The sequence below is a fragment of the Rhincodon typus genome, chromosome 4 (assembly GCF_021869965.1).
Source record: "Rhincodon typus isolate 14 chromosome 4, sRhiTyp1.1, whole genome shotgun sequence".
NCBI lineage: Eukaryota > Metazoa > Chordata > Chondrichthyes > Orectolobiformes > Rhincodontidae > Rhincodon > Rhincodon typus.
The window spans coordinates 48,739,044-48,753,345 of record NC_063335.1 but is presented as its reverse complement, the minus strand read 5'-3'; the positions used below and the strand labels follow the sequence as shown (position 1 = coordinate 48,753,345).

At 39.0% G+C, this 14,302-nt stretch overlaps 1 protein-coding gene across 1 annotated transcript in view; it reads right to left on the bottom strand.

Moving 5' to 3' along the window:
• Positions 1-10,730, bottom strand: part of LOC125482927 (E3 ubiquitin-protein ligase UBR5-like) — a 32,702-nt gene extending 21,972 nt beyond the window's left edge. The window contains exons 1-4 of the mRNA XM_048595746.1: positions 10,650-10,730; positions 4,517-4,593; positions 3,204-3,323; positions 1,644-1,824 (exon numbers count right to left, since the gene is read on the bottom strand). The gene's annotated coding sequence lies outside the window, so the exon portion shown is untranslated. The remainder of the gene's footprint in view (positions 1-1,643; positions 1,825-3,203; positions 3,324-4,516; positions 4,594-10,649) is intronic.
• Between the last annotated feature and the right edge of the window lie 3,572 nt (positions 10,731-14,302).

The following is a 14,302-nucleotide window of genomic DNA, read 5'->3' as shown; positions in this document are numbered from 1 at the left end:
CCATAGTCTTCATGGAAACCCTGAATGAGGCACCGTATTACAATCTTGATTGATCACCTTCAGAATTCAATGTAAACAGTTTCCAGAAGGCTCCAAGGAATATTCACGTATTTCTTATAAACTGAGGTTCTTTTCTCGAAACATTCAACAATTCTTTAACTAAACATAAAACTAGAATGTCTAAAACTCAAAATAGCTTCCAAACCTGCAGCCTGCTTCCCCATTTCCTTTCCTTGATTGAATCAATCCAACATCCAACAAGTTACCAGTCCTTCAGTAATGCATTCTAGAATTACAGAATCCCTACAGTGTGGAAAGCAGGCCATTCAGCCCATTGAGTCCATTGAGTCAACCGCACCCCTCTGAAGAGTGCCCCACCCAGACCCCCACCCCATAACTCTGCATTTCAGATGGCTAATTTACCCAGCCTGCACATCTTTGGACCCTGAGGGGAAACTGGAGCACCCAGAGGAAACCCATGCAGCCTTGGGGAAAACGTGTAAAATCCACACACCACAGAGGCTGGAATCAAACATGGGTCCCTGGCGCTGTGAGGCAGCAGTGCTAACCAATGAGCCACTGTCCCACCATGAATGTCTGCAGTGCTCTTCCACCAATAATTAACCTGCAATTATCTTTCCATAGACAAGCATGTTTGTTTGCTCTCTCCTCATTTGCTTCCAATTTCAAGCATGTTGGCATTCCAACAAGTGCAAAGTAACTTTTAGAAATCCACTGACCAATTACACAGTATAAAATGGTATCATTGAAAGCTGCAGATTTCTTTAAAAAAAGATGAATTACATATTGCATGTAGATTGCAGTTAAGTCAATGACAAAAACACATAAGTCATAAGAATATATCAAGTGCTACATCTTTGACCCTTACTAGGATTACAGGGTCAATCTCTAAAAATAATTGTTACTTACTTACCCAATTCAAGTGCCTAGTATTTAGCATATTTGCATCACAACCTCATGTCGACAATATCCAAACCCAACTATTAGAGGAATGAGGTAGCCAATTTATAAATTTATATATGCAATACGCACAAAATGCATTTTAAAATACTAAACCCAAGTAGGAAATAAACTATTGAAATTATTTTGCATCACATTTTGACTTTGATTCAAATCTAACCATGAAACTTCATCATTAGTGAAAAACTGCCATAGTCTTACCAGACCATAGGGTTGCTCTCTCATTAGTGAGAAAACCAGTGGTTTAATCTGAGGGTCACCGCTCCGCAGGTGAGGGAAGAGGTTAAGGAGAGTCCTTTTTGGTAACCCCAGTCAGTGCAGGAATTGAACCCATGCTGTTGGCATCACACTGCATTACAAACCAGCCATCCAGCCAATTGAAGTAACTGACCCACGAGCTACAATTAGAAAGGTACTGCTAATCTTTTCAACCATATTCATTTCATGTGGAATTTAATACTTAAATCGCCAATATCTCAAATCAGTGACCACTGATATTCCCTCTTAGCTGCATCGATCAACAGCAATTTGGACAGTACCGTGCAATACACTAAAATAGGCCAAACACTAAAAAGGAGAGAGAGAAGGCCATTACAAGCTAAATGACATTGTTCAGCACAATGGGATGAATTTTCTTTCCCAGGGCAATACTACCACAGTACCTGAGAGATAAGTTCCTCTGGAATGACCGACGCTGGTATAACTGGTTGTGGCTGGCTTCCCAGAAGTCCAGATCCTCGATCCCGTCCAGTACGTATTACTCTAGTCTGCCTCCTTGAATCCCTTGCTCCTGTGGATGATCTTCCAGAAGCTCCACCACTGACTCCAGAACTCCAACGGCTCCTAAGTGAATAATTCATGGAGACTGAATTGGCTTAAATTAGTTTAACCTAAATTAGAAAGGAGTGAATGCGAAGATTCATACAAGAAACCTGCAAACACCATGAGAGATGACGAAGTATGAATCACCTTCAGAGCTTCTCCAGGAGTACTTTATGCATAATAATTCACTCATAAGCTTCATAGCATTTAAATAGCAATGAGTAGAAGGGTTAAAGTAATGCATCAGCCAACTGCAGCTTCGAAAAGTGCTTTAAATAGCCTGGACAAATGAACTGCAAATATGAAATTCAAACATGCATTAAATAATGGGGAACTTTGGTTAAACTCTGCTAAATAATTGTCAGCCAACGTTGATAATGAAAATTCCAATAGCAAAATAATACAGCTTTAAGATTGGCTGCAGTCAGAGGGAGGGAAACAATCAAATTTTTCCCCCCCCCCCAAGCAATATGCTGACTAAGTGTACATTTCTGCAAGATGGGAAGTGGGAAAGAATCATGGCCATGCTTGGTGGACATCTGATTGGCAGGTAAATTAGCCCCAGATCTTTGGTAAAGATTTGTTTGACTATTTTTAAGAAAGAATTCTGGTTCGGTTAGAAAATATTCAGGTGATTAGCTACGGAGATGGCCGGTGATTCTACAGTAATGAGAAAATGTGTACAATAACCAGCTGTTTGAATCTGCATTATATATCAGATGACACCCAATGATATTTCACAAAACTCCCAAACTATTTCGTCTTTGCAAATGTGTACTGTTAGTTATATTCTCAGGATCCCAGGATTTTCTACTGTTCAATAACTACAGTACGTTTTAGCAATTGAAATTTTCACACTAGTACACCATTGACAAGTATGCCCATTATTTTATAGACATGTTAAATACCATTTCACAGATCATTTACAACGTTTCACAGTTGGAATTGTTAATGGATGCATAGTAAACATTTCAAGTCATCTGCTTCCAAATGAATAGAATAAAAACATTTATTGTTCTACAAATCTTAAGGCGTGTGACAGTGTTAGAAAAGCAATCACCAAGATCCCCATTCATGAATTCAAACGAATATGCTTGTGCAAATACCATTTAATTGTCACTCTACACCCAAATGAATTGTTGACAAGTAATTGGTAATGTACACTAGTAACATTTAGCAGCAGAAAGCCCATACACAAGGGAAAACCAAGCGTCCCATTTTAGCTGCAAGGAATGATAAGTCACATTCCTGAATGCATCAATGACATGCGCTTTAAATAACAGCTAAAATTTACAGCAAGCAGTTTTCAAAACAATTTTAACCACCCTAGTAGTGCATATTTTTTTGGCAGAAGGGTTGACTTATAGGTCATGGTGACCTGGAACCCTGCCAAAACTTACCCAAGGGGGTTGCCTGCCAGTCTGCCCAGAGTATCAGAACCAGACAGAAACCATGGGGAATCACTACTCCTGCCTGGCCTGGAAGTCCTTCCTGTGCCTGAACCACTGCTCAACTTTGAACTGGAAACAAAGATGGGAGATGGGTTACAACACAGGTATCCCAAGCCTTGCAGCTCAGGGACTTTACATTTGCTGTAACTGGTCAATGACCAGCCAGAGCAACACCCTTGGGCAATTTTTAGCACTGCAATGTTTACTCTAATTTTTAAAATTTTTTCATGGCTCACAGCCATGTGTAGTAAAAAAATTTAACACATGAAAACAATTTCAGCCTTTGCATTGAAATGGAAAGCTTTTGTCCTTTCCAGCTCAGAGCAACGTTACAAACTAAAATCAACTAAAGTCACGTTAAGCTTAAGCTTAGCTGTTTTTAGAAAAAAATAATCAAAAGTAGTATAGCTGGACAGAATGAAATGTAAAATTAACTAAATTTAATTCAAATGCCTGTTCATACAAAAAGATATTCATTGTCATTAATTGTTTCATCATCATGGTGCCATTAGAAAAATGTAACCATGGCCTTAGAAATCTTGATTCATTGTGAACATCTTTAAAGATGTAATGATTTTACTTTTCCTTTGAAGACAGAAATCCGTCTTTAGAAAAGGCAACCTTCAAAGAGAAAGCATAAATACTATTTTGATTATGCTTCATTTTCACAGATCAGCAGAAATCAAAACCTAATCTGGTTCAAAGTTTTTGGAGCACAGTGGTATTGCCAGTATTTTGTGGTTATGGCTGTGGCAAAGATCCATCTACTACTCCAACATTTTTAAAATCAACACAAGATAGCTACGCATGTTGTGATAAATCATGGCTGAAGTTCAAAGGCGATCAAATTGCTGCAACATCCACTTGAAAATTTAACCGGATGTACAATATCTTTCATGAAACAAATTTAGTCAAAATATCATCTAATTTAGTTCTGTAACAATTATGACAAAAAACTCAAAGCTGACCAGAAAGATTTTCTTAAATCAAGACACAGAACTCATAAGTTCAGACTCTTATAGCCAGATTATCCTGCATCTGGTCAATTAAACAAAAAATATAATGCTCAACTGCAAAGCTTTGTGAAGAAAATGGCTACACAATTTGTCTCCCTTCAGTGTTATACCCATATAAAAAGTTATTTATATCACCACCAAAAATGTCAGTGCTGAATTTGCACGCACAAAGAATTAGATAGTTACATACATGCCTTTTAAAAAAAACTAAAATCACAAATTGAGTATGATCGCAGAACTACTTACCCTTCACTAGTATCTGGTTTTCCCAGTTCCAATCTGTCTGGTTGAACAGCAAAGCTAATTCTGCAGATGCGACCATCCTGTTATGTTTAAGCAGTCGGGGAGGCAAAACAAAACATTCCAGCATGAAAAACAATTATTTATGTATATTACAAAAATGGATAAGTTTATAAGCGGTGTAAAAATGTAAATAAAGGTAAAATTCATTGGTGAATAATGGTGAAAATGGATAAATTAATGTATTTGGTAAAATAATTACAACCTACTTATTCATTCACAAGTTATGGGCTTTGCATGCTAGACCAATATTAATTGGTTCTCCCTAGTTATCCTTGAGGGGGTGGTAGTGATCCACTGGAGTTCATTTAGTGTCCGCATAGCCAAAGTGCTGTAAGGAAGAGCGAGTTCCAGGATTCTGACCCAGCAGCAGCGAAGGAACTGCAATACATTTCCAGGGCAGGAAGGCGAGTAGAGAAAGTTAAGATTCAATTGAATGCATGTGGCACATGAAATTCAGTGATGTCAATATTAATGGCATCAATCTAGCAATGTCAGCAGTTCAAAACCAGATGACCTTGCCTCAAACATGTAGACTATAAAATGACTGCACTAGACGACTATGTTTAGAGTACAAAGCCCTTTATAAATAAATCTTGTTTCAGGACGTACTCTTTTAGCCAAACACCGGACTAATGGTAAATTTATTATGCCATTAAAACATCAATAGTCCAAAAAGTAAATTGGTTTTCTGCAGTATTAACCATCCACTGGTGTTATCAGAATCATTTTACTAAGACAGGGCAGGGGGGTGAAACATATTGTAAACACTGCACCTTATACCCCAACACACAATGTTGACCTGCTTATTTTTGCCCATAACCATCTTCTGGACCAAATAAAACACTCAATTTAAGAACTCATAAGTTGCCATGAATTCTTTCCCACTAGAAACTAAATGGAAGATCACGCGCACTCAACTTATGTTCACTGATTAAAAGTTTCAGAATTTGGAAATGTCTGGACAGGGTGGAGGTGGAGATGTTTCCACTAGCACGGGAGTCTAGGACTCAAGGGTACAGCCTCAAAAGCAAAAGGGATGAGGAGGAATTAGAGGTGGTTAATCTTGAACTCATTACCACAGAAGGTTGTTGAGGCCTTCTTGAGTATATTTAAGACTGAGCCAAATAGTTTCTTGATTGGCCAGGAGGATCAAGGGTTACAGGGAAAAAAAGGGGTTTAAAAACACCAATCAGCCACAATTGAATGGCGGAGTAGACTTGCTGGGCTGCATGGCCTAACACAGCTCCTTTATCTTATGGTCTTCTAGTCTTCACAGCTATATGGTCTGGTTTTTTAGATGGTTTTACTGCTATTTACAGTCAAGTCAAAATTAGCAAAAGTGGCCCAGCTGAACCCAGAGTGAAATAGCAACCTAGTAGGACGAATTGTTCCGTACAACATCTTGAGATTCTCTGCTTGAGGTGATTACACAACAAGAAGCTTCTCTGCACTGGAGGTAGAAAGGATATTTTGATGATTTTTATAACACACATTTAAAAAGAACGTACACAGTCAGATCTCCTATACATTGCTCAGACTACACTGGACCATATACTGTGAAGACAGAAGGCGTTATAAGCCATAATGGAAAATCTATTCAGTTATGGCGAACTCAAGATGACAAATCACAAAGTAATTCAGAGTTCAATTTCTCTAGGCTACATGGTAAACAACTGCCTTGTCTCTATAGTATGGTATTTATTTTGATCTTACTACTAAGACACAGCAAGCGTTACAATCTATTATTTCAATTTAAATGTTTCTCTGTATCATTCTGATACAAGATGGAAAACAGTGCAACAATTGGGAGTATGACAAAACCATTAAATATGGTCCACACAACTTTTCAGATATGAATGAATATATTGATTTGGTCTGAGTGATGTCTCCAAGACCAAATTTAAAAGGTGTTTGGAAGAAATTTACAGGTCAACAGAAAAGCGAAGCTTACCTATAACCTTCTGGTGTCCCAAGTGCAAAATAAAATCACCTCACGATTTCTAGAACAAAACTAATTCCATTCCCTTACGAAATGCTCTTCTGGAATCAGACTCAGCACTTATCTGGGTCAGTGAAAATCCACAGCTCATCAAGAATAGGATCAGTAAATAAGATTTCAATAAAAATATTGTAAGCTCACCTCTGCCTATTGAACAGCTATAATGCACATATTCAACAATGAAAAGGACCAAACAAGATAACCAGGTTGTATTCTTCGTTGATTAATTTCAGCCTAGTAGCAGGAATGCTATAACACCTGCCTCTGAAGTAGACAGGGAGAAACCACAGGGAAGTGCATATGAATAGAAGCTGAAAGACTGAATTTGAGTCAAGATCTGATCGCCATCTAGAGAAATAATTTGCTGAGACACAGCATAGATTCACATGAAGAATCATCCCTCGAAAGGGCATCAGGGTGGGGATCACCCAAGAGCCAGCAACCCAGGACGTCTACACTTTTTGGGAAAACCGGATATTTTAAAATTCATGTCTCAAGTAGTTTTTAAAAGCGATTTCTTATTAAATAAAAACTGTTGCTCTCTGATTAGTGCTCACTTTCTTTCACTTCAATAGATGGCTATTTTAAATGATTAGTTACCTGAGTAAATCATAACTAAACTGTCTAACTATCACCTATCTTCAGTCTATATTAAGGACGTGGCCGAGTGGAATAAAATACAACATGCTCAAGCAAGCAGGTGGTGAAGAGGACGCAAGAAGGCCACAAAAACATTTGTTAAGTGAGTGCAAGAGATCTGGCAAATGGGGTATTAAGTGGGAAATTGTGAAATTGCATATTATTTAATGGCTAACGATTGCAGAGCTCTGAGATTGGGGGACCTGGGGTGTCTACTGAATGTTCATATTCCCTGTAAATCCAAATCTTGTTGACTGCAGCATTCACCTAGGAAAACACAAATATAGGCCCTTTACTATAAATACCTACTAGCAGAATTATATTCATGCATTCTCCTGCCTCTTGAAGAGGAACTAAAATTCACTCAAGCTGAGCGGTAATTATAAAATCAAAACTTATCATTTTTATGCAAAAATAAATCAATATTTAGTTTTTACAGCAAGATTCACTGATCTCTTGCTAGTCCTGGTGCCATTCTAACTCATTCAGAAGCCAATCTCTTACTTAATACAGCAAACTGTTTATTAACTGCAATGGGACCAGAAGTGTGCCAGTTGATCAAGAGATCCACATAATCAATGTATACACTAAGTAATGGAAATGTAATGCAGGGGGCATACATATCCATGTTATACTTAAGTTACAGCATAAATCACTTAAATAGTGCAACTTTGCCTTAAATAATAAAAAAAAACAAACTTACCGGCAGACAGACTCGCACCTTCAACTGACTACTCAGAGATAGTGATAATACAGTATACTTCCAGTTGGAGGTATACAATTTTCACCAGTTTATCAAAAGTGCCAGTTCATAAGGTACCCATTAAAACAACTGTACTAGATTTGTTTTCAGATGACATTACAAATCTCTGCATTCACCCTTGCCAACACCCAATTTCCAACAATAGAAAATAACAAAAATGATGTCAATCCTTTAAACATAAAATGTACTATCCATTCCAAACCTAACTTTCATTGCAACAATGTAAAACAGACCCTCCAATTGGTCTGTTAGACAGAGCACACAGCTGTTATCTCAGTTGGAGTTTCATGCTATGCCACTACTGCCTCAATTCATGCCCCCAGAATTTTAGCCCTCAACCCCACTTGAGATCCTGACCGCACTTTGGGAAGCCCTGCTCTACAGATTCCATTGATACTCGTTTAATTTATCCACTGCACCTTCAGATATAGGCTCCCAGTCAGAAACGGTTTTAGTTACGTACAGACATTGGCAAAGCTGGCCTACTGAAAAGTTCCACCACTGACCTTAACACAACAAATTTTCTCATTACACATTTGTCGTGTGACACACTCCACGGCAAAGCAAATCAGAATAATTACCTATGAAAATAAACACTGCTCAAGTTACACAACAAGTATCATCACTCAGCTGAGTCAAACAATTCTCCCTCCTATTTACAAAGTTGGTTCATGGTCTACATCCCCTCTCTTTCCAGTCCCACAGACTCGGAGCCATTAACACAAACACATTTTCCTCCTGTTCATCAGAAGGATGCAAAATGCACCGAGGTATTTTCCTTGCCTTCAAAAATTTGAACTACTGAAAAGGACCATCCACTCTAGCAATGCTTGAACCATAAATATTCCAGCCCAATTCTGCTCAACATACAAAGGCCATTTAATAGCATAAAGCAGTAAGCTGGTGGTTTTTTCCTAATAAAACAAACTGTTTCCTTCCTGGAATATGGAGGTTAATATTAGCAGCACACAGCCGAAGTAGTCCAAGGATTCTTGGAGAAAACGCACTACATATATTTTTCTTTACAATCCATATAGTAACTATCCCAAATGCAGTCAGACAACCTGAACAAAAAGATGCTCAACCAACAGCCCACAGTTGTGTGGCACAAGGTTGTCATTAATATGCCCTTTAAGCAGCAAATGTGTGGCTGCACAGAAACCCAGCCTTCACAGGGTGCTCTGAAGTTGCCCCTTTGAGAAAACTCAAGCATAGAAATTCAAAAGAATATAAACATGATGTATGTTAAAAGGCACAGGCTATGAGTACTGGAAATGTTTATGGGGAACACTGATGGTCTGTCCCTAGAAGTACTAATAACTCCTAACTTTGCTTCCTGTTTCACTCAAGTTCAAGCCATCAAAATACACAAGGAATATACTAAAGCCATAGGAGAATGTAGACAAGAACCCGGAAGATTGAACTCTATTATAAAAGGGCCAATGTAAATAGGTAGACTACAGATGGTTCAAATAGAAAACAGTATGCAAGATATGAAATAGTATGGAAGATTAAGAAATAATAAGTGACATAACAATGTCATGAAATTTGCAGCAGCATAATCAGCAAAGAATCAATCAGGAGAGTCACCATACATGTGAAACCTGACAAGGTACTTCTGAATGTTTTTGCCAAGGGACAGCATATGAAAAGAACTGATGAGGCCAAGCACACTGGGAGGTATTTTCTTGGCAGTGCAGTGAATGCGAAAAAATTCCAATCATATATGATCTGTTGACACTAATAGTTAAAAGGTCCAGATACAGCTGCTTTTTGCTCTGAATTTAGGTTTAGTCCAGTAAGATTTGTCTAAATACATGGTATGAACTAGCTGTGTCTCCTAGCAAGCTCTTTGTTGAAGCAATCAACTATCTGATTTTTGTTTTGGAAAACTCTTTCACAGAATAAGGGTGTCACAGGCTAGCATTTATTGCCATCCCTAATTGCCTAGAGGTCAGTTCAGAGTCAACCACATTGTTGTGGGTCTGGAGTCACATGTAGGCCAGACCAGGTAAGGATGGCAGTTTCCTTCCCTAAAGGACATTAGTGAACACAGGAGTTTTTCCAACAATCAATGGATTCACGGTCATCATTAGACTTTACAATTTTTCTTCTTTTAATTGGATTCAAATTCCACCATCTACCATGGCAGGATTGGAACTCGGGACCCCAGAACATTACATGGGTGTTTGGATTGACAGTCCAGTGATAATACCACTAGGCCACAGCATCCCCTTAGTTTATGGTCTTGGCTCTTATTGTTGTGCAACGTAAACAACATGCTATAAACGGTGGTAAAGCTAAAAGAACTGGTTAATCAAGACAATAATTTATGATTTTCACTTTAAAAAAAGGATGTCACAAAATTAAGCTCCCAAACCACAGAAAAAAAACAAAGCTCATCTTAAAGAAATTTATTATACTGCATATAAGCTGCTCAAAACATTTCCCTTTATGCCAAATTATGACTGAAAATCGATTTTCCTGGTTATTGCAAACAAATTTCATTTTTAGTGACATTTGACAATAGATGTATCACTTTTATACTTGATTCTTTACCCCTTTGAAGAATACACCATAATATTTAAAAATGAAGATTCAATTACAAGATATGACTGTAGAGAACTATTATTGATTTAATCATTTAATAAACAATTTTAATAAACATACACTACCTCTAGGAGAAACGCTGCATGGTTTGGTCCCACCACACACTGCTTAATTGTGGCCTGCTCCAAAACATTCAGAGGCGGGTGACTGGAAAGAAATTACAAAGTCACTCAAGATGTAAAATGCTGTACAAAATGTTCAAAATTTGTTGTTCTCATTTCCATTTCTCAAGCCTATTTGGACAATGTTTCTCAGTCAAACTGGAGACCTAGCCCCAGACCTCCAATTTTGCTTCATGGCTTAGTACTACACACCCAAAAGTAAATCTCCTGCCCTCAAGACGAGTACCTGGCTTTAGAAGGCAGCCTTGAACGCTTGCACTGAAAACTGAAAAATCCTAAGTGCATATTCTTTTTTCACAATTCTATGTTGGATTTCAAACACAACGTCATTCCTAAATGTGTAATTTAAACTGCTAACTGCTGTGACCTAAATTCATTTATCCAGATTTAGCATGCAAACTAACAAACATCCATAATGCATCAGCTCTCTTTTTATTCTTGCATAAGGATATGGCAAGGCCAGCATCTGTTGCCCATCTTCAATTGCTTGGCAGGTCATTTCAGAGGAAAACTGAGTCAAATACATTGCTGTGGCTATGGATAACATTTGGGCCTGACCAGGTAAAGGTTAGTCATGAACCAAAACAACGACAGTTTCACGATCACTATTACTGAGACAAGCTTCTAGATTAATTTAGAGATAGTAAGAACTGCTGATGCTGGAGTCTGAGATAACAGTGTGGAGCTGGAGGAACACAGCAGGCTAGGCAGCAGAGGAGCAGCAACACTGACGTTTCATTTCGGGTTCTTTCTGAAGGGTCCCGAGCCGAAACGTCAGCTTTCCTGCTCCTTTGATGCTGCCTGGCCTGCTGTGTTCCTCCAGCTCCACACTGTTATTCCAGATTAATTTGTTGAATTTAAATTCCAGCCACCATGATGGAATTTGAACCCATGTTTCCGGATTAGGAGTTCAGTGACATTATTCCTGTGTCATTATCAGTTGTGAAGTTTTGGTAAACCACTACAAATTATCTGCGAAGAGAAAACAGTTAACAAGTCAAGTTCAGGGGCCTTGAGACATTGTACTTCCAACTTACGCTACGCTTCGCTTGAGCGCCACAGTAGGTTCAAGACAGAAATGTTAGCCAGGGAATTTAGTAGCGTGTTGAAGTGGAAGGCAACTTGAAGTTTAGGGTCATTTTTGCAGATGGGATGTAGGTATTCCACAGTTATCTAGTCTGTGTTTGGTGTCCCCATTGTAGAGGGGACCACATCGTAAGCAGTGATTACTGTAGACAAGATGGAGTGAACTGCAGGTAAATTATGGCTTCAACTGGAAGGGGTGTCTGCAGCCTTAGATAGTGAACAGGGAGGACATAAGTGAAGTCTGACCTTCTGTAGTTACACGAGAATGTGCCATGGGTGTGTGGGGAGGTGTTGGGAGTAGAAAAGGAATGGATCATTGGGTCCTGGAGGGAACACTCCCTGCTGATAAGGGAGGGCAATGGAATCTGTCTGGTGGGGGCATACCATTGGAGGTGGCAGAACTAATTGCTTATGATCCTTTTGGATCCTTCCAGATGAAGCAATTTACCTGCACTTCACTGAATCAATCTCGTCGACTGTCTTCGTTGTTCACAATGGTCTCCCCTACGCCAGGAGACGAAACACAGATGTACATTTCATTTGCAGAAAGTGACCCCAAGCTTCCAGTTGCCTGCCAATTCAACACCACCCTCTTCCCGATTCAACATGTGTCTTAAGCCTGCTGTACTGCTTCAGCAAAATTCAGTCCAAATTGAAAGAATAGCACCTAACTTTGCACTTGGGGGGCCCTGCAGCCTTCTGGAGTCAATATTAAGTTCACTAATTTTAGAACCCAAAAACCTTCTTCCACGTCCTTTACCGATCTCCCACACCAGGCCCTGTCAATGAAATGGGCTGCTTTCAACACAGCCAGCCTATTTTCATCATTTACAGTCCTCATTATCAGCTTTTCTTTCACCTGACATGCTATCATTCATCCTTAAGTCTCCCCAGCTGTTGTTTGTTCTTTCTCCGGGTTCCATCTCTGCCCCACATGCCCATTGTCTTCAACATATATACCACCTTTTCCTAGTTATTATCAGCTCCAAAAGGAGGGTCACTGGATTCTACTTTCTCTCTACAGGTGCTGCAGCCCTGAGTTTTTCCAGCAATTTGTTTTTGTTTCAGATTTCCAGCCTCTGCAGTTCTTTGTTTTATTACACTAACAATTAGGTTTCATTTCAAATATCATAGGATATTAGGGCACAGAAGCAAATTGCTTTAGCTTTAGCGCAGCACTCTAATCCATTTTGGCACAAATGGGAGAAGTCTGTACAAATAAATCATTACAAATAGGGAAGATGTTAGTATAGTGGTAATATCACTGGTCTAATAATTCAGTGGCCCAGCCTAATGCTCTAGGGACACAGGCTCAAATCTCACCATGGCAGCTAGAGGAATTTAAATTAAATTACTAAATCTATAATATAATGCCAGTTTGAGTAATGATAACATGAAGCTGTCAATTTTTACTCTGCTAAGGGGAAGCAGATGGTTAATTGATGAGTACCCAATAAGTGATTACTGTTACGAAGCTTCGAAATAGAATAAATGTTAATAGCAGTTGGTGGCAAGTTTAATAAGATACAAGTAAACAAAGTTGAATAAAGTAATTAGTTCATTCATAAAAACACATTAAATGCACCAAGACAGCCTGTGAATCACAGCTGCAGTATTCGGAGGGCTCCTGGATACCAGCTTGGTCCTGAGCAAGAGTGCTTGCAGCAAATATTTGAAGTATGAGCTGGAGGTTGAACTAAAGATGCTAAGGAATCAGGGATGGGTAAAGTTACCTGGATTCTTTGTGCAAATATAAAACTAAGCTGTATTCAGAGTTTGGGGACATATGTAAACTAACCATAGCACCATATTACTGCTCAATCTTGAGTGGCTTCCTATAAGGAGGAATGTCGAGGTAGTAGAAAAACAGTACAAGAAGAGAGATTGCCGTTGTTCTCCACAGAGAATGCTAACCTGACAACTGTGTTGCTTGCCACATGTCAGGGTTGGGGTCATCTGCACAGGGCTAGAGAGGAACTCAGTGGGACAGGGAGGACCTAGTCATCATGGTCCACGTAGATACCAATGACATAAATAGAACAAACAAAAAGATTCTACATAGTCAGTATGAGAAGCTAGGCACCAAAGTAGGCAAGTGTTATAAACCATTGTTAATTATCACAAAAACCCATCCAGTTCACTAATTTCCTTTAGGGAAGGAACTACCATATTACCCGGTCTGGCCGGCATGTGACTTCAGATGCACTGTAATGTGGTCGACTCTTCACTGCCTTCCGGGTAATTACGAATGGAGCAAACAGCTATGTCCCATGAACGAATGAAAAACCTCAAAAGGTCATAAACTCTACTAAGTACCAAGCTACATGCAAATTGACACAGGGCAAATCAGATAAGACAGATAAATGAGGCTCAGAGACAAGAGTGGGAGAAGTGGGATTTGTTTTATCGGGACTCCTTCAACATGAACCATGCTGGGGCCGTTATTATTATCAATTCCTGATTAGGGAATTAAGCAGGACGCCTAAATCAATACTTTTGGTGGCCGGGTG